Raw genomic sequence first — 27,345 nt, 5'->3', positions numbered from 1 at the left:
TGGACTAAAAAAGAAAGTTTGAAATAAGAGAAATTTTTTTCTTGAGGAATCTGGATTCTGTCTGATTCAATTCTTTTTGAGATTAAGAAATGGGTCCATCTTATACATAAAAGTACAAAAGAAAATTTAGACAAAAGATTTTTAGGGTCTTTACAGAAACGGTAAGTAGTAGTGTTATTCACATGGACAAATTTATTCAAAATAATCTTTGTAATAACTAGTGAAAAATGTAACTAGCAAGACGATTCTCTCTGAAGTTCAAATAGACAATGAAAAGCTAATCTTTAAAGTCTCTGAAGAATAACAGAGCTTGGGTGTGGTTATGTTTGATGATTCGGTACACTGAATTAAATCTTAAAATTCCCTGCATGCTGGTTCTGGCAAGCAACTGAGCTGATATACAAATTGTAGACTTTGAGGTAGATTGCTGGTTAGATTCATAAAGTAAGTGCTTCCGACATGTCATAAGAAAATGAACAACTGCTCTGCATCAGTTGGCACATCCTACAAGACGACAGCTTCTGGCTAAAATTCAACACGCAATTTTAGCTTTTGTCCCGTTTTGAATAAAAATACTTGGCTGAAAAACTACCTATTTAAGTTATTGAAAGCCGGTGATTACAAATCAGCATCCTGGCTGATAAGTAGAGGGGCAGCAGAAATCGTGTAGAGTATGAAGAGCTTGGATAGCATTCCAGAGGTGGTTTTCCCTTAAACTGAGTGGCGCAGACAAAAGCAGTTTGTTCCTCAAAGAATGACTATTCTTAAACTATTGCCTTCACTGACGGAGGCTGAACAGACACGGATTAGTTTACTTAACACTTCAGAGGTTGAGTTTTTCAGACTGCAGCAAAGATAATACAAAATAGAGATTAAAATCCATCCTTATTCTTTTTGTTCTTTTCAAAGAGGAAAGCATAGCGTTCTTCGAGGACCACTCCCAGCACACCGGTTTTTCTGTGAGACACTGTTAAGAAACAAAAAGACAAATTCTCTTCTTGAAAGAGAATATGATTCCAAACAGCCACTAGGGGGCAGTCAAAACACTGCATAATGTAGCAAGGCAAGTCCCTGGATCAGAACCTTAAAATGAAAGCTGTTTTGCAGGATTTTAAGTGTTTGATTGTTTAGCTGCGGGCTGGGGCGGGGATACAAAGTATCTTCTCGATTGCATTAACATGCTATTAATGGGACACTAGGAGACAGCAGTAAAAATATCACACAAGCCTGCAAGGATTTTCGCTTGTACACATTTCCATGGCAGGGTGATGACAGTTCTCAGTCTGCCCCGTGCCTTCGGAAGGGGAGTTGGAGGACAGTGAATCAGCACCTGTGATGTAATGAGGTCAGTCCCCCAATCCCCTCTGATTTAACACTGCTTCCCAAACAGCAAAGGATCAAGGATAACACACCAAAACATAAATCACTGTCATTGGCTTTACAGAACATTCATAGGCAGCTGCATTGGTGGATGGTTTGCTGTCTACATGTGTGTTATTACTGTAAGTGATGTCGTTTTGGATTCCAAAATCAGAATTATTACTTTAAAAAAAAATTAGCTCCATTTAACCCATGCTATTTGTGGGAAGTGAGGAAAAAATGACTCAAGAAATTGCTAAAAAGTGTGTGAAAGCGCAGATAAAATGATGACAGACACTGAAGCACTCAGTTCTTATTGGTTTTTCTTCTTTTTAAAAATGTATTTATTTTTAATTGAAGGATAATTACTTTACAGTGTTTTGTTGCTTTCTGCCATACATCAACATGAATCAGCCATAGGTATACCTCTGTTCCCTCCTTCTTGAACTTCCCTCCCACCTCCCACCCCACCCTACCCCTCTAGGTTGTCGCAGAGCACGGGGTTTGAGCTCCCTGCTATCTATTTTACACATGGTAATGAATGTGTTTCAATGCTACTCTCTCCATCCGCCCCACACTCTCCTTTCCTGTGCCTACAAGTCTGTTCTATGTCTGCTCCTCTGTTGTTGCTCAGTCGCTCAGCCATGTCCAACTCTTTGCAACCCCATAGACTGTAGCACCCCAGGCTTTCCTGTCCTTCACTATCTCCTGAAGTTTGCACAAATTCATGTCCATTGAGTTGGTGATGCTATCCAGCCATCTCATCCTCTGCCTCCCTTTTCTCTTTTGCTTTCAATCTTTCCTAGCATCATAGTCTTTTCCAATGAGTCGTCTCTTCTAATCAGGTGGCCAAAGTACTGGAGCTTCAGCTTTAGTATTAGTCCTTCCAATGAATATTCAGAGTTGAAATCCTTATTGCTACATTACAAATGAGTTCATCAGTACCATTCTAGAGTCCATATGTCTGCCTTAATATATGATATTTGTTTTTATCTTTCTGACTTACTTCACTCTGTATAACAAATGCTAGGTTCATCCACCTCACTAGATCAGTTCTTATTCTTTAAAAATCTTTCCAGAAGGAGAATAGGGCTAGGAGTGAGGAGGACGTGAACAGGAATTAATTCTAAGCATAATTCTAAGCATAATGAACAGGAAATAATTCTAAGCATAATCTTAGACCTTACAGATAAGAAGTATTTTAAAGTTCTCAGCATAGACTATTTTCCATTATTTCTAGTCTCTAATTTTTCTCTTAACCATTTTAAAGTGAAAACAAAAGTCTTTATACCGTGATATTACATCCAAGAGGCTTTTCCATATCAGTGACTGTTCAACTGACCATGCAACTGCGATGATAAATGTAGTTTACAAATGTTGAAAGTAACCAAAGAATCTCCGGGGATTCTAGGTACGAATGCAATGAATAAGGACAGAACACATTTGCTTTTCTGAAGCAGAGGTCAGCCAGCAGGTGTTGGGATTTCCCTGGACAGCATCCTGGCTCCTTGCAGGAAAAAGTTTTAGGCACTTGAAGTTGAGACAGTGGGAAATAACCACATCCTTGTTCCTTCAGAGAGAGATGACTAATCCTAACTTGCTGACAGTAAAAAGGAATAAGTGTGATGCTTAGGTCCAAGACAGTTTTTCTCACCATCTGTCCAAAACAGAGGTGCAATATACTGAACATATTTACTTATATTTTTGTTAGGAAATATATACTTTTCAGATGAATGCATAGAAAAACAAATCATTTGGTCTAATGGAAACCATCTTACAATGGGTCTTCTGAGTATATTTTATTCTAAACTCCTCTCTAAATATCTATGTGGAAAAAGATAATCTATGTGACCTTGGGTCTGCTTTTCATTTTCCTTCTACAGAGCAGGTTTGCAAGGCATCAGTAGAATCAGGCGGGCTTCCCTGGTGGCTCAGTGGTAAAGAATCCACTTGCAATGCAGGAGACGCAAGTTTGATTCCTGGGTCAGGAAGATCCCTAGAGGAGGGCATGGCAACCACTGTAATATTCTTGCCTGGAGAATCCCATGAACAGAGGAGCCTGGAAGGCTATAGTCTACAGGGTCACAAAGAGTCAGACACGACTGAAGCTACTTAGCACATTCACAGCAGAATCAGGCAGGCCTTAAATATTTGGCCACTTGGAATCACTGGAGTTGTTCTATTTACTGTAAGAGGCAGGGGAATTTGGAGTAGTGATTCCTAAGATTTCCTGAGGAGCTCTTCATGAGCTACATAGGTTCTGAGCACCAGATATACAGGTGTCCTGTATATCTGGTTACTACCGAAGGCAAAGAATCTAGCCTACACTGTGTAAATTTCAGGACAGGTTGTAAACTCAGTCAGTAACATGTGAGGTAAAAGCTAAGATGCTAAAGTACATGTACATTTGACACTTGGGGCACCCAGTTAAAACACGCAATGAAATAGATCCTAGAGATTCCTCTCTGAAGCTTCTCTAGTCTCACCAGGAGAGATATGCACCCCTGTAGCTTGTAACTGTATCTTTCAGATGGCCCTGTGCATCTTATATTATAGTTACTGTAAAGTCCTAAAACATTGGGTGCACCATTCATTTGTCCTGGGCCTCATCCATGGACTATAGCCCCCTAGGCTCCTCTGTCCATGGGATTCTCCAGGCAAGAATACTGGAGTGGGTTGTTGTGTCCTCCTCCAGCCTGGACTGTCTTATGCATTTGTAATTCAGTGAATTACAATGACCCAATGAACGAGATTGCAAAGATAGAAGGTAAGCCACGGGTGGGACTCAGCCAACACACTTGCCTGAGCACTTAGCTTCTAATGCAGTTTAATTCCCCAGCCAGAGAAGAGAAGACCCAGCACTTCCAAGGATGGTCTCCACCTTGTTCACAGGTGTTGGTGCTGCCTCTGGTTGCCGTGTCTATATGCACAAGCTAGTCAACTTCTGCACCAATGAAAGTAACCTCCAAGTTCTTGAGCTGTTGGACAATATTAACTTATTACTCCTCCATAGGCTGTGGGACGGGCTCATGTCTAGCACAGCATCTCTCATATTGCAGGTATGCTCTACAAAAGGAAGGAAGGAAGGAAGGAGAGAATGACTCTATAGAAAGACATTAAGCTCTGGATTCTTGAATGTAGACAGAATTTTCAAAACCAAATCTGCCCAATGGTTAGTGCAGGCCACTTGTTCTCTTTGGAAGCCCTTCTGGTCTCTTCTATCTTTCCACTTAATGATACCATTGGAATGGGCCATAGAGCTCCTGCAATGAGGGTTTCATAAAGTTCTATGTTTTAGGAAAAAGTTGGCCTCTTTGATCTTTTATCTGGTTTATAGCTCTATTTGTAGCTATGTTTCCACTTATTCTCTTCAGGCTCTGCTTTTCTTCCCAAACCTCCTCCAGGTTATGGTATTTGTGAAACTGCTTGCACTTTATTATTGATATATACTCTGCCCAGAAGCTGATATACTCCTGTATTAGGAGTGAATGCTGATAGATGTAGGGATAATCTGATATAAGTAAAAGAAAAGAAAAATCACTAAACCTGGTGCCAAAACAAACCCTGAAACAAAATTCTGCCTGTTTTTCATAGTTCAGAGGAAAATCTTAAAATTTAATGGGATCCATTGTTCAATAAAACAGTGCAGAAAATGGTCATAAGTATAGAAGACTTCCCTCATGGTCCAATGGTTAAGAATCCGCCTGCCAGTGAAGGGGACATGGGTTTGATCCCTTGTGCAGGAAGATTCCACATGCCTTGGGGCAACTGAATCCGTGTACCAGAACTAATGAAGCCCAGGAGCCCTACAGCCCATGCTCTGCAACAAGAGCAGCCACCACCGCGATGAGAAGCCCGCGCACTGCAACTAGAGAAAAGCCCATGCACAACAACGAAGACCCAGTGCAGCCACAAATAAATAAATAAAACAAAAGACAAAAAGGTAGGTGTAGGGGTATTTATATTCTACTTAGTATATAAGGAAAATTCTCCCTTCCTTCTTTTTCTCTCTCTCTCTCTCATTTGTTTATTCATTCTTTCATGATCGCACATGTTAGCAAATAAACAAAGGAGGTTTTTTTCCTTTGAAAATATGAAAAATGGAGAAATGGGAAGGTGTCAAACATCCCGCAAAAATGACAAAGCATGATCAAACTGTCTTCAATGTCCACTAAAACAATGATCATTATTTTGCCAAGAGAAACATGTACTATATTGGCAGAGTCACAATTCTGGTATATCAACCACGTATATTTTAACCTTCAGTAGACTTTAATATAGCATATTTCACTTCATTTTTATAACTCGATGTGTCAAAGTGTAATGGTTTCCCACCTGAAAGGATCTTTGAGGACTTTGTATGTACCCTTTGAGACTGAAATATTTTTTCTTAGCTTTTAGTTAAAGCCATTTGTGATTAACAGAAACAAAGACTCATTCACTGCATCTATGCCAACAGCTAGTTAGTTGTTCACCAAGTGAATTTTTCTTTCTCCCCAAGCACACTTCTGGGCAACATGTCACAGCTGGCTTTGCAGTTGAATAGAGCCCTGTGACTGGGTGTTGGTCAATGGAATATGAATGGAATGAACAGTATATGAATGGTAATAGTGTATGAATAGAAATGTATATGACTTTCAGGGCTCACATACACAGTACTCTCTCTTATTTCCCCTTGCACCTAGTGAACAGAGAAGTCTAAGAAGAAAGAAAAAGACCTAGTGCCTACATTGCTGCTTGGAGGAAACCTGCCCAGTAGACCCAGCCAACCAGGTGAAGGCTTTAATATGTGTGACAAATAAACTTTATTTTGGATTTCTAATCCAAATTTTTAACTTTGAAACGTTAAAGTTCTGTATTATAGTAGTTGGCCTGTTCCAACTAATACACCAGTCTGAGAAAATTAATGTTCTTCTATAGGTCTTCGCCAACGTGTGCTGGAATGGGAAACCAAGCGTGCTGGGAACTGGTGTGAATATAGACACCTACTATTTTCTCCCATTTTCTGTCACTCATTCACAAAGCTCCAGACCAATATAATATAGCCCTGGCAAAGATACTATGTATATTCAATTCCAAAAAACATTCAGTAGGCAAAGCTGTGTGCCAGAAACCAGGAAGTCTTCCTTTGGTTAATCACTAGATGGGAGTGGTAAATACTTGTCAAGAAAAAGGGTGGGGACCCAGAAAATGCACAGCTTAATAAAATAATTAACTAAAGGCTTGGGTGGACAGAAACAAACCAGGTATGAAGAAATGGGGGAGGAAGGCAGGAGGAATACCAGAAGAAGGAAGTTCAGAATAGGAATAGGAACTGGATGGAGCTTGAACAGATTCCTGGAAGCACTTCAGAGGATTTCCAAAGGGACACTGAGGTCTTCCCAGTGATGAGGAGAAAACAGGATCAAGCACCAATGTTGGATCTGATCCCTTCAGACTTATCATCATCATTCCCCTTCTTCTTCAATTTTCCTTCATAAATCTTATTTTCTAACTCTTTAATTGTCATTTCGTTCCCTTACAGTAGATACAGTGCTAAGTTGCTTCAGGTATGTTCAACTCTTTCCTACTCTATGGACTCTAGGCCACCAGGCTCCTCTGTCCATGGGATTCTCCAGGCAAGAATACTGGAGAGGGTTGACATGCCCTCCTTCAGGGGATCTTCCCGACCCAGGGATCAAACCCAAGTCTCTTGAGTCTCCTGCATTGGCAGGCAGGTTCCTTACCACTAGCACCACCTAGGAAGCCCTTAGCTCCCTTTTAAAGTAGATAGTCTATTTCCTGGTTTTGTATAGACAGTTTTAATTGTAGTCCCTTAAACTAGATACAAGCTGGAAGACTAATGAGGAGAAGCACCTCCCCATACTTTCCCAAGCCATGCTCCATAGTCACATGTCAAGGTACATCCCAGGTGTCTTGTCAGAGTCTTAAGGGGACTGTCACACCAATCAAGCAGCAGCAATTTCTGGATCTTTTTCTACCGCAGTGAAGCACAGACCATTGTGCAGAGCCTTGAATTTCTATGCAATCTTTTTGGTAAAATATGAAAAAAAAATCCTGTCCTAATTTTTGTGACTCTCTGGAGTTGGCTGCCACCAAGCAAGGTTGAGCAATCTATTTCTCTGAAGGGAACACCCATCTTTCTGGGAAAATTTAGGCACATTCCTTCCTAGAAAAGAAGGGAGGGGTTAGGTGACCTTTGGCAGATTTTTTAAACCCAACTATCTAAAAAAGTTTTTCTTTAGACTGTCTAATTAGCTACATTGTATTCAACCATTGAAATAAGCCTGGATTGGATTTCAAATCCTGCATTAGCCCCACTTTACAACCTTTCAGATATTTTTCCAAGAATGAGAGTGAAGTGTTTGTCACCCAGTCGTGTTCAACTCTTATGAGACCCCATGGACTGTAGCTGGCCACGCTCCTCTGTCCATGGGATTTCCCAAGCAAGAATCCTGGAATGGGTAGACATTCCCTCCTCTAGATCTTCCCAGCCTAGGGATCAAACCTGAGTCTTCTGCATTGCAGGCAGATTCTTTACCATCTGAGCCACCAGAGAAGCCCATTTTACAATTATGACGTGGTATGGTTGTGAAAATTTTAATTTGATGTTGCCCATTGGTTTGATGTCTTCAAACCATTCACAGTGTCTTTATGAATACATCATTTAGCCCTGATACTTAGTTTGGTAATAGCCTCACTTGCCAAGCCAGGTAGATCACTTTATCCAAGGCTTCCAAGACTTGGATACTGTGGGCCTAGAACTAGTGCTTTTGTTCAAAGAATGACTAGGCAGAGACTGGAATCCTGACCTTATCCTTTCTGAGTCAAACATGTTTGAGTAGCCTAGGTAACTCTGCCCTCTGGATCTTTATTTCTGAAATGGGTGCATTAACTAGACCAGGTTTCTTTCATCTTTACTCCTTTTGATAGAAATAGAGAAGGATAGTTACACAGGTAGTTTCAGAAGTCCCACTAGGGGATTGCAGATAGAGAGGGAAATTCAGGGAACTTTGGGAGACCACTGTAAGCTCAGAAAGCTATGGGAAGGAAGGAAGTAGACTTATTTAACTATCAAGTCATCAATAAAAGCATGAGACATACTCCAGGTTATTAAGTGAAAAAACAATGAGGCCTGCATCCTGCTGATGAAGTCTAGCAAGAAAATGATCCTTAGAACCAAGAACAGGAATATGAGGGAAAGGTGACTTTCCAAAATAGGAGACCCTCATTATACTGAAACCCAAGATTACTTAACATATTTTAGTCTATGTTACCACCCTCCTACTGATTTGAATAAGCACTGAGACAGTTCTAGTTTGACTTCATAGGGTCATATACTCTCCTGCCCAGTGCAAAAGAAGAGTTAGTGAGGTAAGCCTTACATCTACTGAAAGAATGAGGAAGAAGGTGGTCTTCCCTCTCCCCACTTCCTTTTCTTTAAAATTTATTTATTTTTAATTGAAGGATAATTGCTTTTCAATATTGTGTTGGTTTCTGCCAAACATCAACATGAGTCAGTCATAGGTATACGTATGTCCCTTCCCTCTTGAACCTCCCTCCCACTCCCAACCCTTCTGCATCCCTCTAGATTGTCACAGAGCCCCGAGTCATATAGCAAATTTCCACTGGCTCTCCATTTTACATATGGTAGTGTATGTTCCCACGCTACTCTGTCCATTCATCCCATGCTCTCCTTCCTCCTATCACCCTGTGTCCATAAGTCTGTTCTCTATGTCTGCGTCTCCATTGCTGCTCTGCAGATCAGTTCATCACTACCATCTTTCTCGATTCCATACATACACGTTAGTATACGATATCTGTTTTCCTCTTTCTGACTTACTTCACTCTGTATAACAGGCGCTAGGGTCATCCACATCATTAGCACTGACTCAAATGCGTTCCTTTTTATGACTAAGTAACATTCCATTGTATATACATACCACATTCTTCCTTATCCTTTCATCTATCGATGGACACCAAGTGAATGATTATAATTAAGAGACTGTGGGTTCAAGTCCCACTCTGAGGTACAGCGTTTCACTCTGACTCTCCTCATCCCATCCAGTGGGGTAAGGTGGACTCTCTGCGTGCATCCTCACTCTCAGGAGAGAGGGCATTTTTTAAGCATAATATTGAGAACTTTCCGACTTTCCAATCTACAGGGAACATTCAGTTCTCCATTACGATGCCCTGATTTATTTTCTTCATAGAATTTATCATCACCTGAAATTATCTTCTTTTAAAAAAAGCATTGGTTCACTTGTCAGCCACTTGCACCCCCCCCATACATACACATATATTAACAATCTCCACATCTGCTGTTCACCACTGTACAGTATAGTACCCAGTACACTCGGTGCTGTGCTTAGTCACTCAGTCATGTCTGACTCTTTGCAATCCCATGGACTGTAGCCCGCCAGGCTCCTCTGTCCATGGGTATTCTCCAGGCAAGAATACTGGAGTGGGTTGCCATGACCTCCTCCAGGGGATCTTCCCGACCGAGGGATCAAACCTGGGTCTCCTGCATTGCAAGCAGATTCTTTACCATCTGAGCCACCAGTGAAGCCCACCTAGTACACACAGTAGTCACTTAATAATTCAGTGAATAAATTCAAGATGCACCATGAGAAGTGATCAGTAGTAGATTTGTTGATCTTATGGGTGCTTCTCAATAATGGGAAAATACAATACAAAGAGAACTTACTAAGACAGGTAAAGTAGTGTCGTGATATAAAGTCAGGACTGTGAGACCAGGCAGAGGACCCAGCGGAAATGAGGATGAGACTCTGCGAGCCCATAAAGGACTGAGGCACTGCCCCATCCCTGCCACTATCTCTGCCTTTCATAAGAGGTGCCACAGAAGAGCTCAGTTTCCCCACATGAAGAAGCACTTGACTTTCACTCAGACTGACCCAAAATAGAGTCAAACCACTCACCAGGAAACACCTGACCCTCAGTGTACTCCAATTACATGGACTTTTCAGCATGAAATTTCACTCTCACTGAACCAACCACCTCCTGGGAACACCTGAAACTCCGTTCTGCAATAGATTTGGAAGGAAAAAAATAATTAAGGAATCTTTCCAAAGCCAGGATCAGCACTGCCCAGGATGCATTTAATGATAAAAGTTCTGCGTATACATATAACCACACCTTTATTAGATTCTTTTCTCACATAGGCCATTACAGAGTATTGAGTAGAGTTCCCTGAGCTGTACAATAAGTCCATATTAGTTTTTTATTTTGTGTACGGTGGTATATAAATGTCAGTCCCAAGCTTTCAATTTATCCCCCCTTACCTCCTGACAACCATAAGTTTATTTTCTGCATCTGTAACTCTATTTTTATTTTATAGATAAGTTCATTTGTACTAATTTTTTAAGATCCACATATAAATATTATATAATATTTGTCTTTCTCTGTCTGACTTACTTCACTCAGTATGACAGTGTCTAGGTGTTGCTGCAAAAGGCATTATTTCAGTTTTTTTTTTTTTAATGGCTGAGTAATGGCTGTACAGTCCATGGGGTCATAAAGACTCAGACACAACTGGGCGACTGAACAACACCAACGGCTATACACCAGAAACTAATGCAACACTGTAAACAACTATAGTCCAATAAAAATTTAAAATGACTAGTAAATAGAAATTTTAAAATAAATTTTAGAAAAGCAATAATAGTTCTGTCTCACCCATCCCTGACTTTGCCTTGTTTATGGCTTATTCCACTTTTGTGCTAATCACTTTCCTGAAACTTCCAAGTGTGGTTGTGCTTGCACTATAAATGCTTTCACCTTTAAATTCAACACAATGCTACAAGTTATTGATTATTCTCTGTAATGATTGTTTTATTTTAAATTAGTTTATCTGTGGAAGAATTAATCATTTACGAAATTTTTCTGTCAAAACAAGAGACTCACAATAAAAATGGACTAATTAAGAAGGAAAATTCTAGATGCTTTATATTCTGTCAAAATATGTCTAGGCTCTTGGAGTCATATTTTCTCACCTTTTACCACCATTCTGTGGGGAAAGACAACTCTTCTAAAATAAATCTCATGCAAGTTTTTGAACGGTAATTTGAATTTTGAAACACTGGATAAATTACTGTGACTCTACTTTAAAAAAAATGGAAAAATCATTCTCACTTGAGTATTTCTGGCATGAATCTTTGACACACAAAGGTATTCACGATAGTTATTATCTCAGAAAGTAAACAGAAAAATAAACAACTTTTGAAGCCATTATTAGCCTACTTACTTAAAGTAGGCTACATTAGCCTACTAGCCTACTTTAAAAAGCCTTCTATTAGCCTACTTCAGAAAAATAAAAGGACAGTAAGATTCAGTCAAATATTCATAAGGGAACAAGAAATGTATCATTGATTGGTGGGGTTCACGTTAGCAAAAGAAAATATTTCATAAATATCTTTAACTCGATGCCCAACTGTACATTTTAAAATATGTTCAGTAATAAAAAATATATTTATAAAGATAATATCACATCTTTAACATCATGTACACTATCTCCAAAAAGCAATTTCCTAAAATGATAACAGTATTTTTCTTATTTTTCCTTCCATATTTGTAATTGTAAAACAAATGCTAGATGCAACTCTATTTTATGAAGTTGGAGCCACACAAATATGTCTTGAGTTGATGGTCTACCAAGAGAAACATCTTAAAAGAAGCAAAAAAAAAAAGCACTTTTGGTGACATTTTATTTGGCCTTAAAACAGTGGAGAAGTGGAATTTATCTCCTTCTTAAATTAGGAAAAGGGATGAAAATGAAGATGCAGCTAGAGTCTCTTTTTAAAAAAAATGTTTTTGCCTGTGCTGGGTCTTCGTTGCTGCACGGGCTTTTCTCTTGGTACAGAGCCTGGGCTCTAGGGTATGAGGCTTCAGTAGTTGCAGCATGTGGGTTCAATAGTTGTGGCTCCCACGCTCCAGAGCACAGGCTCAATAGCTGTGACGCACTGACTCAGTTGCCCTGTGGCACATGGAATCATCCTGGACCAGGGATTGAACCCGTGTCTCCTGTATTGGCAGGTGGATTCTTTACTTCTAAGCCACTAGGGAGGCCCTAGAGATTTTTAAACTCTTTTTCCCTTTTTAAATGTATTTTTTAAACTGTGATAAAATATGTATAACATAAATGTTGCCATTTTAACCATTTTTAAGTGCATACTTCTGTGGCTTTAAAGTGCATGCACCATGTTGTTATGTAACCATTACCTCTATCTATCTCTAGAACGTTTTTATCTTCCCAAACTTTAGCTCTACCCCCATTAAACACTAACTCCCCATCCCCTACTTCCCCAGCCCCCAGCAATCACTATTCTACTTTTCATCTCTGTGAACTGAACTATTCTAGGTACCTTACAGAAGTGGAACATACAATATTTGTCCTTTTGTGACTGGATTATTTAGCATAGCATAATAGCCTCAACATGCATCTATGTTGTAGTATGCATCAGAATTTCATTCCTTTCTAAGGCTGAATAATAGTCCACTGTCTGTAGTAGCCACCACATCTCCTTTGGTCATTTATCTGTCCATGGGTACCTGCTTTGCCTCCATCTTTTGGCTCTTGTGACTTATGCTGTTTCAGTTCAGTTCAGTCGCTCAGTCGTGTCCAACTCTTTGCGACCCCATGGACTGCAGCACGCCAGACCCCTGTCCATCACCAACTCCCAGAGCTTGCTCAAACTCATGTCCATCAAGTCAGTGACACCATCCAACCATGTCATCCTCTGTCGTCCCCTTCTCCTCCTGCTGTTTAAACTCTTTTAAAAAACATTTCTTGTAAAAGCAGAAGTTTCTTGTAAAATATTGGCTGAAAAAATTCTCAATAAGAGAAAACTGACACCTTTTGTTTCAGGTGAAAACCTATATGGTCAAGGAAGGAACTGCATGTTATTCAGTAATCCTGTTAATACAATCACCTTCCTGCAAGTTAAGGGTCATTTCACTAGAGAAAAATCTACTATCCTTTTAACCAACCTCCCTCCAGGTCACCAAACAGTTTTAGAATTCATGTGATATAGAGATTGGATAACATCCTCCTTTGGTTACAAAATTTATGCCACTGAAAGGTGACAACCACTTGCTAAATTCACCAAGATAGTAACAAGAACAGAGAACGAATCCTTGTCTTCTAATTTTCCAGTGAATTGGGTTTACATCAACTCTGTGGATACATGTAAGCTTCAGAGTCACAATGGTCCAAAGAGGGGGTAGATTTTAGGGTGAATTCAGGCCTACCTTAAACTCCACACTGAGAGATTAATTATTAGTGTGATCCCTTGCAATCAAGTTTTAAATGATGGACTCCCAAAACGTTCTCATGTGTTATGCAAGACACCATAAAGATTATCATGGGCAATCTGTCAGTTTGCATTAGGCCAAGAAGGATTTTTTTCCCATCACATCATACAGCCAGTTGCCTTAAATCATTTCAGGAATAACAATGGAGATGGGTTAATTAGTAACATGCTACGTCTCCTTTTATGTCTAAAAGGATGATTCTAGCATAATTTGATGGTTTTCAAGGCAGCACACTAGGAAGTTATCATTTCATATTTTCAGGCTGCAGAAACTGAGTGCTGTGAAGTTGAAAGTATCTGAACCTTTCATCTCAGGAACTGCTATTAAAATGGATGTGTTTATCAAAGGCTAGATCTGTTGATAGCTCACCTGATTGAATGCTTCTTGGAGACGAGCTATCCATATGGGAGAACCATCACATTGCTCAGTAATAAATGCAGTTCCCTTCTTGCAAGTCTAGGGCATTTCCTTAGATGAAAATTACGGCCCTACCCTCCTGTGAGTGCCTTTCCTTCCAATCACTGTCTGAATGTTGCCCCTCAGTGTGATTTCATCATGAAGATGAGGAGTAACTTTTGGGTTTCATGCTATAAGGAAATCATAATGAAATCCTCCACCGTTGCTTGTAAATTTCTGCCACTCAAAGGTGACATCTTATCATCTGTTTAAAAATACCGTGCTCAGTCTCTCAAACAATGTCACATAAAAAGAGCAAACAAAAGGAAAAGAAAAGTCATTCACCTTTCTGTCTAATAAAGGATTCAACCTTTGCAGCAAATGCTGAGCAAACAGGTATTTCTTGCTTTAAGTCACCGGGTGGTGTAGAAAGACTCCCTTCACAATTCCAAACTTATAAAATAAAAAAATTATGGAAATTACTATTTATATTGCAAATAAATTCTTATGTTTTTCATATAAGGGCTCACTAAGCCTCGATTCTGCATTCAGAATCTTGGATGAGTTCACTTCATTGCCGTTACTTTCTTGTGTTTTGTTTTAATAATGTAGATTACAGCCACAATAACAAAAGCAAAGGAGTCTGGAAAATAAGATTCTCAGGTTTCCAGCCTTGTGATGAAGGGAGAGTATAAAAGTATGGAAATAAATGCCAATTTTATATATATATATACATATATATATTTATATACATACACACATATATATATTTATAAATATACACATATATATATTTATATATATATACATTTATATATATATATATATTTATATAGGCTTCCCTGGTGGCTCAGATGGTAAAGAAATTGCCTGTAATGCAGGAGACCCGGGTTCCATTCCTGGGGAAAGATCCCCTGAAGAAGAGAATGACTACCCACTCCAGTATTCTTGCTTGGAGATTTCCACGGACAGAGGAGCCTGTATATACATATATATATCTATTTTGAGACAGTCATAACATGGAATATTTTCAGTGTCATACACAGACATGCACATACACACATCTGCCAAGTTGGGTGGAGGGTTTCCCTGCCTCACTATCAGCTGTGCTAGCCTGAGGTCACATCATCCATGCAGAGAGTTTCCTACATGCAACTGTCTCTAGACTCTTTCACAGAGATGGTTGTAAACACTGCATTGTGAACATCCACCCACTTACTTTATTCTTGTACCCTCTGGTTAATGTTGTCACAGTTATGTAGCAATGCAGAGCTCACAAAAATTAAAAGAGGAAGCAAAACACACACACAGAAAAAGCCAGTTAAGCTTGGCTATTCCATTTATGAATTACATGAAGGAGGCTTTCTTCCTAAGACTGTCTAGAGCAGCCAGCTGGCTTGCATCTATAAGCCAGTTTCAGCATGTGCTCTTGTGTTTGCATCTGAGTGTTTCTTATTTGGCAATATTTCTTGAATATCCACCCTAAAGCAAGACAAAGAGAAACCACAGACATTTCCCTGGATGAACATAGTTTTAGTTAGTTTCCTGAGCATTTATTGAGCAGGTGAAACTTTACATACATTTATATATATTGTTAAAATAAATCTTCAAGGCAAATATTATCCTCATTTTACAAAAAAAATTAAAAAAGAGAAACTAAGTATCTTGCAAAAACCCCAATTCCAGTCTAATTACTGCTAACACAGATGCACATAAGAAAGTAGTACACTCACAAGCTCATCTGAAGAGCAGAAAGGATGCAGAGCCAAGCAGAGCAGGAGATGGCTGAAGACGAGTACCCAGAAAACCACTGGTTACTGAAGCAAATCAATTACCCCAGATACCTTTTAAAAAGCAGAAACATAACACTTATACAAAACTCTTGCACTAATGCCTTATGATACTTAAAACAGTTATGGTTTAAATTTACATAATTGTGAATTTAGCATTCACTTTTGCTTTCTAACAAGTCAATTTTCTCTTAACAATGGATCATGTATTGATGGATTAGTATTATGCACCAAATTTTGACACCATACACATAAAAGCACCAAGCTAATTAAGAATCTGTGACTGTTACAGGGCTTCCACTATGGCTCAGGCGGTAAAGAATCTGCCTGCAATGCAGAAGACTCAGGTTTGATCCCTGGGTCAAGAAGATCCTCTGGATAAGGGAATGACTACCCACTCCAGTATTTGTGCCTGGAGAATTCCATGGACAGAGGAGCCTGAAGGGACACAGTCCATGGGGTTGCAAAGAGTCAGACATGACTGAGTGATTACTTCCAATGAAAATTTGATGTTTAAGCTTGGACATATTATTATGTTTAAGCTTGGATGTATTACAAAGGACAATGTGGTATGACCAGAGTTCACAGGATTCAGCTACAGCAAAGATAAAGTTCACCTTGACTGGCATAGGTACTAACAGTCCCAAGCTTCTGCCATTCATTAAGTTTATAGACTGGCCTCTATAAATCACTGGTCAATTTTAGCCTCTCCAATTCTGCCATCCTGGGAGTGGACCCAGTCAAAACATAGGGGACCAAGAATAATAATTTAATACATAAAACAGCTAATTTGGAAATTTTAGGTCAAAACCACTTTCTTGCATGTAAGAATTTTGTACTGCCTTGGGAAAGTATACTATGGTCTCCTCCGTTCATCACAAAAGTTATCATTTCCAAGATGAAAAGGTTGCCTTAAATTTTCCTTAAAGTTCTTTTCAGCTCTTATTGTTGGCTAATTTTCAACATGGATTTGACTACAAAGACTTTATGCAGAATTTATAACAAATTCAGGCATTAGGTTTAGTTATTTTGGTGACATATAGATACAATTTTAAGAGCTGACTTGTCATCTCCCAATAAGATTGGAATCACCATGACTGAATTTTATTGTCCACCTAAAATCACCACGGAAACTTTCAAGTGGAATAAAAGATGACTTGGCTAAAAGCAGTAAGTGGATGGAGGTCTCATGACCCAAGGCGGTGGTTCTCAAACATCCTCATCCTGGCTCCAGTCATTATGATCTTATATAATGGGACCCCAACTCAACCTCAACCACATACACACAAAGCAATGTTTAATCCTTTGCGATGAAGAAATAGCAACTCTACATTGATAAAATGGTAAGATTTTTTCCCCCATAGCTACAATATAAGCCACCTTGGGTTGGGTAGACAAAAGCAAGAGATAATCATAAGGCCTCCTTGTCCCAAGAATAATCATGTCTTCTTCTGAAGGACTATGCTAAAGCTACCTGAGTCAACTATCAAAAAAATTCACAATAACAATACATGTTTACAGGAGAATTTTTCTTAAAACTGAAATTTCTTAACAATCACTTCAGAAACACTGTTAGTCTCTTATTCTTCCCTCTTTCCCAATAACTAAATATTAGTGTAATTGGCTCCATACAACTATAGGTAACTCTGTTTCTCTGAGATGTAATCACTTTTATTATTCTTGTACTATAATTAATTGTTGTGGATCTGCCTGTCATCTCTCTTCATCAAGAGACAGAAGTCTTTTCTTTTCCTTTCCCCACTGACCTGTGTCCTCCACATTCTTTTAGGGTATAAATACTCAATGGTATCTCATAAACAAAATCCCCCAAATCAAAAAAAGTATTTTAACTGCTTTCACTTCTTTTCTAATCTCTGAAATACCAGTTTCAATGTTCTATTCATTAATAACACCAATTTAATATGACATTAAGAAGAAACATGTAAGCAATTAAAATTTTTTCAAACTAAAAATTTTATTTTGACATGTGTTATAATTGCCAACCTTCTCTGTTCCAATTACGAACTTAAGCAAGTGACATTTACCTCCAGCTCCTGAAGAAATATCTTTGCTTGCATGTTTAAAGTCTGAATGTCATCTACTAACAAAATTTGGATCACCATTATTTAATTTTCTGGTATGAGTCCTGACCCCACAGATTGCTAATTCTCTCTTTTGTATATGCTCTTTCTTGTAAAGTATGGCTTCCCCAAGGACAGGAGTAACATTTTGTTCCTATGAACACAAAGAGACTTGCAGACTCCATAATGTTTATTGATGATTTACTGTATCTTATAAACTATTCTGGTCTAATATTCACATCAGTGGGATAATGGTAGTTTACATCATCTCGGTGATTAAAGTCCCTATCTTCTATTCCAAAGAGAATACTGTAAAATTTTCCTCTACTTTCCTTGGGAAAAAGAAAAAGAGGTACAAAGACATAGGAGCAAAAGCTGGAAAATATTATAGCACACAAAATAGCATCCATAAACCATTATTAAAATCATGTAGTTGTATAAAACAAGTAGTAAAAGTGCCATAATATAGAGTGGCACCTGAAAAAAGGGTTAAATTTCTCTTACTCTTCGTAGATACATTTTCTGGATGGATCGAAGCTTTCCCGACTACTAACAAATGAGACCCTACTGTGGCTCGCCTTATTCTTACTGAAATCCTCCCCAGATATGGAATGCCTTCCTCCCTCTAGTCTGACAACAGGCCCAAGTTCACATCTCAAATCACCCAAAATGCACGAGCCCTTCAAGTTCCTTGGAGGTTTCACATTCCTTGTCACCCCCGGTCTTCCCGTAAGGTTGAGAGAGCCAACCGAGTCCTAAAAGTAACTCTGACCAAATTAACAATCGAACTTCATCAAGACTGGACTAAACTCCTCCCTTTAGCCCTCTTAAAGGTCCAGGCCTTACCAAAAAAACCCTTAAATATCAGTCCATTCAGGCCATGTATGGGAGGCCCATAGTACCTTTAGGTCGTCCCCTCTCCTGGGACGGTCCCAAACTGCCATCTCACCTTCCTTTTCCTTTACTTGCCTAAATATGAGCTGCCCTTTGGCAACATATGGATGACTTACTCCCTCGACCACATCCCAGTCTTCCATACCCATCCCTTCAAGTAGGAGACAAAGTCTATACGACAATTCAGTCCCACTCAGATCTAACCCCAAAATGGCAAGGTCCCTACATGGTAATTCTGCTGACCCCTACCACTGCAAAATTAAAAGAAATCACCCCTTGGGTACACATCACTCGTCTAAAAAAGGTTGTGCAGCCTAATGATGAAAATGCTTGCCAGACTAATACTTACCAAGTTTCTCACACAGGCCCTCAACTCTAAAGTTCTCATGGCTTCCACCGGCCCCAACTGGTGATGGATGAGCCTATCGGTTTCATGGCTGCAATTATTCCTGAAACAACTTCTGGTAGATATCTGGGTCTCGACTCCTCAAGGATCCACGTTTGAACACGTTGAAGATTACATCTCCATCCTGTGGCTACAGAGAACCTTTTATAACTTTTACCCCTTCTCGGACCATTCATTTTTATCACCTACTCAGCAGCAGCAGCAGCACCTTTGGGCCTTTTTTGTTTAATCTTTTCCAGGGATTCCTCCAAGATCGAATCTGAGCCCTTTCCCAAGACCAAGTCAAGACTGTTCTTTTGCTCGAGACCCTGATGGCCTTAGACTTCCCTCCTCCCAGATTACACATCTCTGACCCTCATTTATCAGCACAAAGAAGCCCTGAACATTAACAACGTCCACCTCTCTTTCTCTTTATATATATATATTCCTTAGGGTCTGGAATGAAGGAAAGTTACAGGGCCCAAAATAGCCTGGAGTTAAAAACTCCCCTCTGGGTCCTCCCCACCATTCTATGCAAAACAAAGAACTCTCTCACCAGAAGAAAAAAAAGGACATTAAGGTTGATTATGCCCAGCTCCCAGCCGGTCCCAGCCTCTGGCTGATCTCCAGAATTCCTTGCCCTAGCCGTTTAAGAGATAACTAATCTGAACAACCTTGGAGAAGAACAGGCCCCCTTAAGACAGTAGATTTCTTGGGTTAGTGCTGCAGCTCACTAATCTGACTGCTGCCCCTTCTCGCCCCATTAAAGGTGATCTGTTCCTAACGGATCACCTTCTTTTTCCGAGCCTCGCCTTCTCTAACTCCCTTACCCTACAACAAGGTCATTAAGCTTTCAAAACTCTGGTCCAAAACACTTGGGAATCACATTGTAAGAAAAACTTTGAAAGAATTAGTGCATGATGTATACGTAGAGAAAATCAATGTGGAAGGAAAGAAGGAAGGGAGAGAGGGAAGGAAGGGAGAGAGGGAAGGAAGGGAGAGAGGGAAGGAAGGGAGAGAGGGAAGGAAGGGAAGAAGTAAATCTAATTTAGCAAGTTCACAAAAACACTAGGGTTGCTCAAAATTCAAAGCATTTTGAATACATGTTCTTCAAAATGAGAACTACCAAGAGGAGAAATGTTAGGAAGCCTTGTAAGTAATTAAAATTTTTTAACTGAAAAAAAAGTTTAGAAAAATGTGTGGGATCCAAAAACTGAACTTATTTACAAAACAGTAATAGACTGACAGACTTCAAAAATAAATTTATGGTTACCAAAGAGCAAAGGTTGGAGGAGGGATAAAAGGAGTTTGGGATTAACATATACACACTATTACAAACAAAATAAAAAATCAACAGGGACCTATTGTATAGCACCAGGAACTCTATTCAATAGTCTGTAATAACCTACATGCGAAGAGAATCTGAAAAAGTATAACTGAATCGCTTTGCTGTACACCTGAAACTAACACAACATTGTAAATCAACTATAATGCAGTACAAAATAAAACTTAATTAAAAATTTAATAGGAATGAGATGAAAAGGAGGTAAAGATAAACAGCATTGCTCAATAAATCTAAGCATTGCAATAGTGGACTGAGGTCTTTTGGGGGGTAGGCCTCAAGTTTTATCCATTTTTTAATACTCTTAATCCACCATAGTACCTAACACAAAGTTGGCAGTTAATAAATATTTGTTGCATAATTAAATACAGGCTCTAGAGAAGCAGGATCTAGAGAGAGAGGAAGAGAGAGCAACACAAATACAAAATAAAAGTTCATTCATTCATTCATTCATTCAACAAAATTGTTCAGTGTTGATTTTATGCCAGGTAAGAAAGATTAGTAAGGAAAACACACTCCCTCCTAACATGAAGCTTCAAAAATTCTCCCTCCTTCAAATATCCTCCAGTCTTTAAGAATCTTTGCCATCAGTGTCCCAGGGAGATAGAGCTTTAATTTCATAAGTTACTATTTCGTCTTCTCAGGTTTCTATATGCTCAAAAATCTGAATTGCTTGAGGCCATGATTTACTTATTTCCCATTCTGTGCCTACAGAGTGAAGTTATTTTAAAGAGCATTTTTCATATACTGTTAAAAAGGAAAAAAAAAGACCAAGCTCCACAGTCCACCAAGTCCTCAGTGGAATCCCCGGCTTCTAGCTCTGGAGCTTCCGTCATCCCCTACTGACTGAAACAAGTTGAGAAAACCCAAGCAATACAGTGAGAGTGGATGTCCCAAGCACACAGAGAAAATATTTAAAATAAATATAAGGGAAAAAAAAGGAGGAGAAGGGGACGACAGAGGACAAGATGGTTGGATGGCATCACCAACTCAATGGACATGAGTTTGAGCAAACTCTGGGAGATGGTGAAGGACAGGGAAGCCTGGCGTGCTGCAGTTCATGGGGTGGCAAAGAGTTAGACACGACTGAGTAACTGAACAGCAGCAACAACAAAGAAAAACAATTGAATTAATGACTGAGTTAGAGAACATATTCTCATACGCCCTCAGTCTAGCAGGAATTTTGCTATTAATACATTCACAGGATACCCCAGTGCAGTGGAGAGTGCTGTATAGTGTACATGTTCAAAAATGAATGCCTGATGGTCAAGTTCAGTTCAGTTGCTCAGTCGTGTCCGACTCTTTGCGACCCCATGAATTGCAGCACGCCAGGCCTCTCTGTCCATCACCAACTCCTGGAGTCTACCCAAACTCATGTCCATTGAGTCAGTGATACCATCCAACCATCTCATCCTCTGTCATCCCCTTCTCCTCCTGCCCCCAATCCTACCCAGCATTAGGGTCTTTTCCATTGAGTCAACTCTTCGCATGAGGTGGCCAAAGTATTGGAGTTTCAGCTTCAACATCAGACCTTCCAATGAACACCCAGGATTGATCTCCTTTAGGATGGATTGATTGGATCTTCTTGCAGTCCAAGGGACTCTCAAGAGTCTTCTCCAACACCACAGTTCAAAAGCATCAATTCTGTGGCGCTCAGCTTTCTTCACCGTCCAACTCTCACATCCATACATGACCACTGGAAAAACCATAGCCTTGACTAGACGGACTTTTGTTGGCAAAGTAATGTCTCTGCTTTTAAATATGCTATCTAGGTTGGCCATAACCTTCCTTCCAAGGAGTAAGCGTCTTTTAATTTCATGGTCAAGACTGGAGCCAATTTCTTCTTCCCAGAAGCAAACCTGTCTTCTGGTTAATAAATAGTATTCCCAGAAGCAAACCTGTCTTCTGGTTGATAAATAGTATTCCCAGGTGGGTCAGTGGTAAAGAATACGTCTGCCAATGTAGGAGACATGGGTTTGATCCCTGAGTCGAGAAGACCCCCTGGAGAAGGAAATGGCAACCCGCTCTAGTATTCTTGCCTGGAAAATCTCATGGACAGAGGAGCCTGGCAGGCTACAGTCCATGGGGTCACAAAAGAGTCAGACACGACTCAGCAACTAAACAACAAAACATCCGTACTGGGAGCCCTAGAGAATTGTTGTTGTTGAGTTGCTAAGTCTTGTCCAAATCTTTGTGATCCCATGGACTGCAGTACAAAAGGCTTCCCTGTCCTTCACTATCTCCCAGAGTTTGCTCAAACTCAAGTTCATTGAGTCTATGATGCCATACAACCATCTCATCCTTTGTCGCCCCCTTCTCCTCTGCCCTCTATCTTTCTTAGCATCAGGATCTTTTCCAACATGTCAGCTCTTTGCATCAGGTGGCAGAAGTACTGGAGCTTCAGCTTCAGTATCAGTCCTTCTAATGAATATTCAGGGTTGATTTCTTTTAGGACTGACTGTTTTGGTCTCCTTGTTGTCCAAGGGACTCTCAAGAGTCTTCTCCAACACCACAATTCAAAAGCATCAATTCTTCGGTGCTCAGCCTTCTTTATATTCCAGTCCTCACATCCGAACATGACTCCTGGAAAAACCATAGCTTTGACTATACAGTCCTTTGTCAGCAAAGTGATATCACTGCTTTTTAATACACTGTCTAGGTTTGTCCTAGTTTTTCTTCCAAGGATCAATCATCTTTTAGGAGGGTTCTAATCCATTTTCAGTTTGAATGCTGATGGAGAAGGCAAGCAGAGGTAAGCATTTAACAGTTTATAGTCATCCTTTCTTTAGTTTAATAACCTGCACACTGGCAATCTTCACTCAGAGCCAACCCGGACTCAAAGCCTAGAAAGTCAGATCTTCATGCCTGTGGCAAATTTAAGCAAGGAGACAGCAGAGTGTTGCAATGTTGTACAGATTTAGAAGAAAAGCAAATGGGAAACTGCTTCTTTAATTTTGTGACTTTGGCTAGACGAGTAGTTTTAAAAAAAATTCATTAGAAACTGTTTTGAGTGCCAGCCCAAAGAAGTTTTATGAAGTAGACAAAACGTTTTTGATCTTCTTAAGCCTCATCTTGGCTTCCTCCCCTGCCCTCTCACCTTGTTCAGCTCAGAGAGGCTCTCCCTGCACTGACATCCAGTATCAAATCTGGGTGCTAAGGCCTTCCCTCATTGGGAGTACTGGCTTCATTAATTCCCAGCTGACTAGACAATACTTTGCTTCCAGATCCAGTCCCAAAAGTGCTGTTAGCAGTCTACAGTATCCCTCCTAAGAAATCCTACCCTTTAACACAGAGGGTATGAAAACATTTTCTTGGCCTTAAGAAATGCAAATTAGCACACATGATATTCATCAAAAAAGCTCCTCAACCAGCTGAAGTCTTATTGTAAGTTTGATCATGGCCACCCCTCTGGAACTCCTGTCCAAGCGAATGCAACATGTCAGGAGTCAGACAAGTAGCATCACAGCATGTAGAGATCAAATCCTGAGCTAGAAGGTTCTGCTGGCTTACAAATGAGGAAGATGACAGAGGAAGAGTGACCTTTATTACTAAGGTCACGTGCTGTTCTAGTGTGTTCCTGGATATCAGATTCAGTTTCGGAATAGCCAGCAAATGCATCCCAAAGGTGGGGCATGCTTCTGTAAAGTTCTTACTTTCCTGTTCCTGTTTCAATGTTTTTTTGTCTTTGGAAAGTAATCTCATAGAATTTCACTGTATTATGAACAGCTCTGCCAAGGATGTATTTTTAGTTTCCTTTAGTGATTTTAGTACATATCTATATCAGTTCAGTTCAGTCGTATCCGACTCTTTGCGACTTCATGAACCACAGCACGCCAGACCTCCCTGTCCATCACCATCTGCCGGAGTCTACCCAAACCCATGTCCATTGAGTCGGTGATGCCATCCAACCATCTCATCCTCCATCGTCCCCTTCTCCTCCTGCCCTCAATATTTCCCAGCATCAGGGTCTTTTCAAATGAGTCAGCTCTTCGCATATCTATATCAAAACCATCTAATTCTTAAATAGATACACACTGTGTGTGTGTGTGTGTGTTTAGGAAGTGATACTGTTTTCAAAAAGAGAAAAACTGTGTAAATGCTACTGCTATGCATAATATTATGCTGATCTAAGACATACCAGTTAAAATTTACTTTGGAATATAATTCAATAATATACACAATATCACCTTCTTTACAGCCATTTAGGGTAGCAACAGCACATGTGGCCTGAAGTTGACTTTAAGCTCTGGGAAAAGGTTCATTAGTGCAATAGGGTTGTTTAGGTGGGTGGTTTGTCAGTATGTCTAAAGTGGTGTATATAGTAATCATTTTTATGACCACAAGCACTGGAGAGGCTATTTTAAAATTACAACTGGGGAAAGATAAAAACACAGACTCTAATCACTGTGGTTGTTGCCTGTCATTTTAGATCTATTTTTTTGTTTGTTGCCACTAGCAACAAGAAAATTAAGCTGAAGAAGTTTTAATCAAATAAATACTGCTCTTTACCTCCCCGATCATATACTATTAATATGTTGCACTGAAAAGTAGGCAAGTAAAAAATAAAAATCAATAATCTGAGATATGAATTCTTTGGATGGAACTTTAAAAAATCTTAAAAACAACAATCATCAATCCTAAAGATTACATTCCTTGAGTCATAAAAGATAACCTCCACTGAGTTCATGAGCATCTTTCTACTTGCAGTGTGTGGAACAATGAGATTTCTTCTCTAGCCCCCATAAACAGAGGCAGAGATCAAATTAAGTATCCAGTATTTGAACCAGAAATTGCTCTGAGCTCTAGCATGGCTGATTGTAATCCTGAGGGCTTTGATCATTAAAATAGAATGTGTCTTTAAAAAAGAAATAAAAAACCTTAATAGCACAAAAATAATATATTCATAACTGCAGCTACTCTTAAATGAGCATTTATTATGCCAGGCACTGTGTTAGATGTTTATATATCACAACTCATTGATTTTCATGTGTCTGCAAACAGTCTTCTCTTTCTTTTATATAGTGGAAACAGAAACTCAAAGAAGTTAATTAATTTGCCTAAGTCACCAGTGACCAAGGAGTGACAAAGGAGACTAAGGTTGGTTTTGTGCAACCTCAAAGGCTCTGTTCTTTTCACTTTGCCATGCTGGCTCTCCGAAAATGCATAAACCTCTTAATTATTTGCATTATAGGTATATAGTGTTGTAGGTCAAGGAGGTAAGAAAACAGAGGATTCCCTGTGTTCCAGGACTCTTCACAGCACATTGCAACCCTGGAGGTAGGAAAACTGACATTCAAACCCATTAAGGGATAAGCTCCAGTACTTTGGCCACTTGAGGAGAAGAGCTGACTCTTTGGAAAAGACCCTGATGCTGGGGAAGATTGAGGGCAGATGGAGAAGTGGGAGACAGGATGAGCTGGTTGGATGGCATCACCGATGAACGTGAGTTTGAGCAAACTCTGGGAGATAGCGAAGGACAGGGAAGCCTGGCGTGCTGCAGTTCCTGGGGTCACAAAGAGGCAGACATGACTTGGCGACTGAACATCAACAACAACAAAGGGAAATAAGATTACAGAAATACTAGGTGCACAGCTAGTATTTGAAATCAGGTTTGTCTGACTCAAGCGCACATTCTTTCTGTTCTACCTTTCCTACCTCCTACCAAGTGGAGTCTTTATAATGTTGATATTTACGGATAGAATAAAAATATCTTTGATGAGAATTTTTTATTGCATAGAGTTATGTTTCAGAGGATAGTATTTGATCTATGATGTGGCCCAGTCTATATACTTCGCAAATTGCTATATAACAAAGTTCTATATTTTCTAGTTTTCATCAAATCTCATTTAATATGTACACATATTTTTTCTTACTCCACTTGCATGGAGAGAAAAATGAAAGAAAAGTCACAATGGAGCTGAAGAATGTTATGGTGAAACAGCATAAGAATAAAATTCTATTGCTTATGTATAATGTATCTAAAGTTTTGTTGAGTTTTGTGAATGTCACTTAAAGCGGAAAAAAAAAAAAACAAAAAATCCCAACTCAGATGGAAATTAAAAGCAAAAATTTATTGATCAGATGGTCATTTCCTATAGACTAAATTGTAACTGACATTATTACAAGTGTGCATGGCATTTGCAAATTTCAACATATTAAACTGAGGCGAGAATAGGGAGCCCTCTCTTCCAGAGATGGTTCTCCTGGAGACCTTGTATTAAGACCAAGCCCAGCCCTTCAGGTCCTGAATAAAATCTCCATAGGTTTGTACTGTATATTGCTGTGAGCCAGCAAAGGCAGTGGTGGCGAGAAATAGAGAAGAAGGTTTTAAGGGTGCTAAATAGCAGAAAGAGATAATGGAAGCATAGAAAAGTGACAGGCACAACATAAGATTATGCTAACATTTTTAAATTTCAAATGCTATTAAAATAATACCTGCCTCCCAACACTGTTTGTACTGAGGCAAAATGACAGTGTCAACAGGACCCCCATGATGGATGTTTCTACAAAGACCTGGCAACACTGAGGGGCATTCAACCCCCTCAGACCTGTAGTCCTCACATTTGGCATCCCCAGACCACTCAGCCTCTTTCCCTCTGGACTTTGGCTTTGTTAAATTTCTATACTGTTGTTTTTTTTCAATTCCATTGACTTCTGCTCTTATCTTATCTCTTTCCTTCTATGTATTTTCATTTTGCTTTGCTTTTAATTTCCAACCTTCTTAAGAGGGAATTTCACAACATTGATTTTAGACCTTTCTTCTTCCCT

At 39.5% G+C, this 27,345-nt stretch overlaps 1 protein-coding gene and 1 long non-coding RNA gene across 18 annotated transcripts in view; one reads left to right on the top strand and one right to left on the bottom strand.

The window, feature by feature from the left end:
- SCEL (sciellin) overlaps positions 1–27,345 on the bottom strand; it is a 344,029-nt gene that overhangs the window by 181,364 nt on the left and 135,320 nt on the right. For 2 of the 17 annotated variants that reach the window (XM_081550041.1, XM_081550043.1), the window contains exons 3-4: positions 15,819–15,929; positions 10,299–10,403 (exon numbers count right to left, since the gene is read on the bottom strand). The exons of 14 other annotated variants lie outside the window; for them this stretch is intronic. The gene's annotated coding sequence lies outside the window, so the exon portion shown is untranslated. Of the gene's footprint in view, positions 1–4,161; positions 4,426–10,298; positions 10,404–15,818; positions 15,930–27,345 lie in introns of all 17 variants that reach the window. One more of the 17 variants, XM_081550037.1, reaches the window with a different exon arrangement.
- LOC145529489 (uncharacterized) lies at positions 1,217–20,585 on the top strand. Its single transcript, XR_014071281.1, has 4 exons — positions 1,217–1,345; positions 5,103–5,302; positions 6,045–6,132; positions 19,216–20,585. It is a non-coding gene; the product is annotated as an uncharacterized LOC145529489 (long non-coding RNA).

Source organism: Giraffa tippelskirchi, chromosome 12, assembly GCF_054371585.1.
Source record: "Giraffa tippelskirchi isolate mGirTip1 chromosome 12, T2T-mGirTip1v1.2.pri, whole genome shotgun sequence".
Classification (NCBI taxonomy): domain Eukaryota; kingdom Metazoa; phylum Chordata; class Mammalia; order Artiodactyla; family Giraffidae; genus Giraffa; species Giraffa tippelskirchi.
Note: the sequence above shows the minus strand (reverse complement) of the source record. Positions and strands in the feature narration are given on the sequence as shown.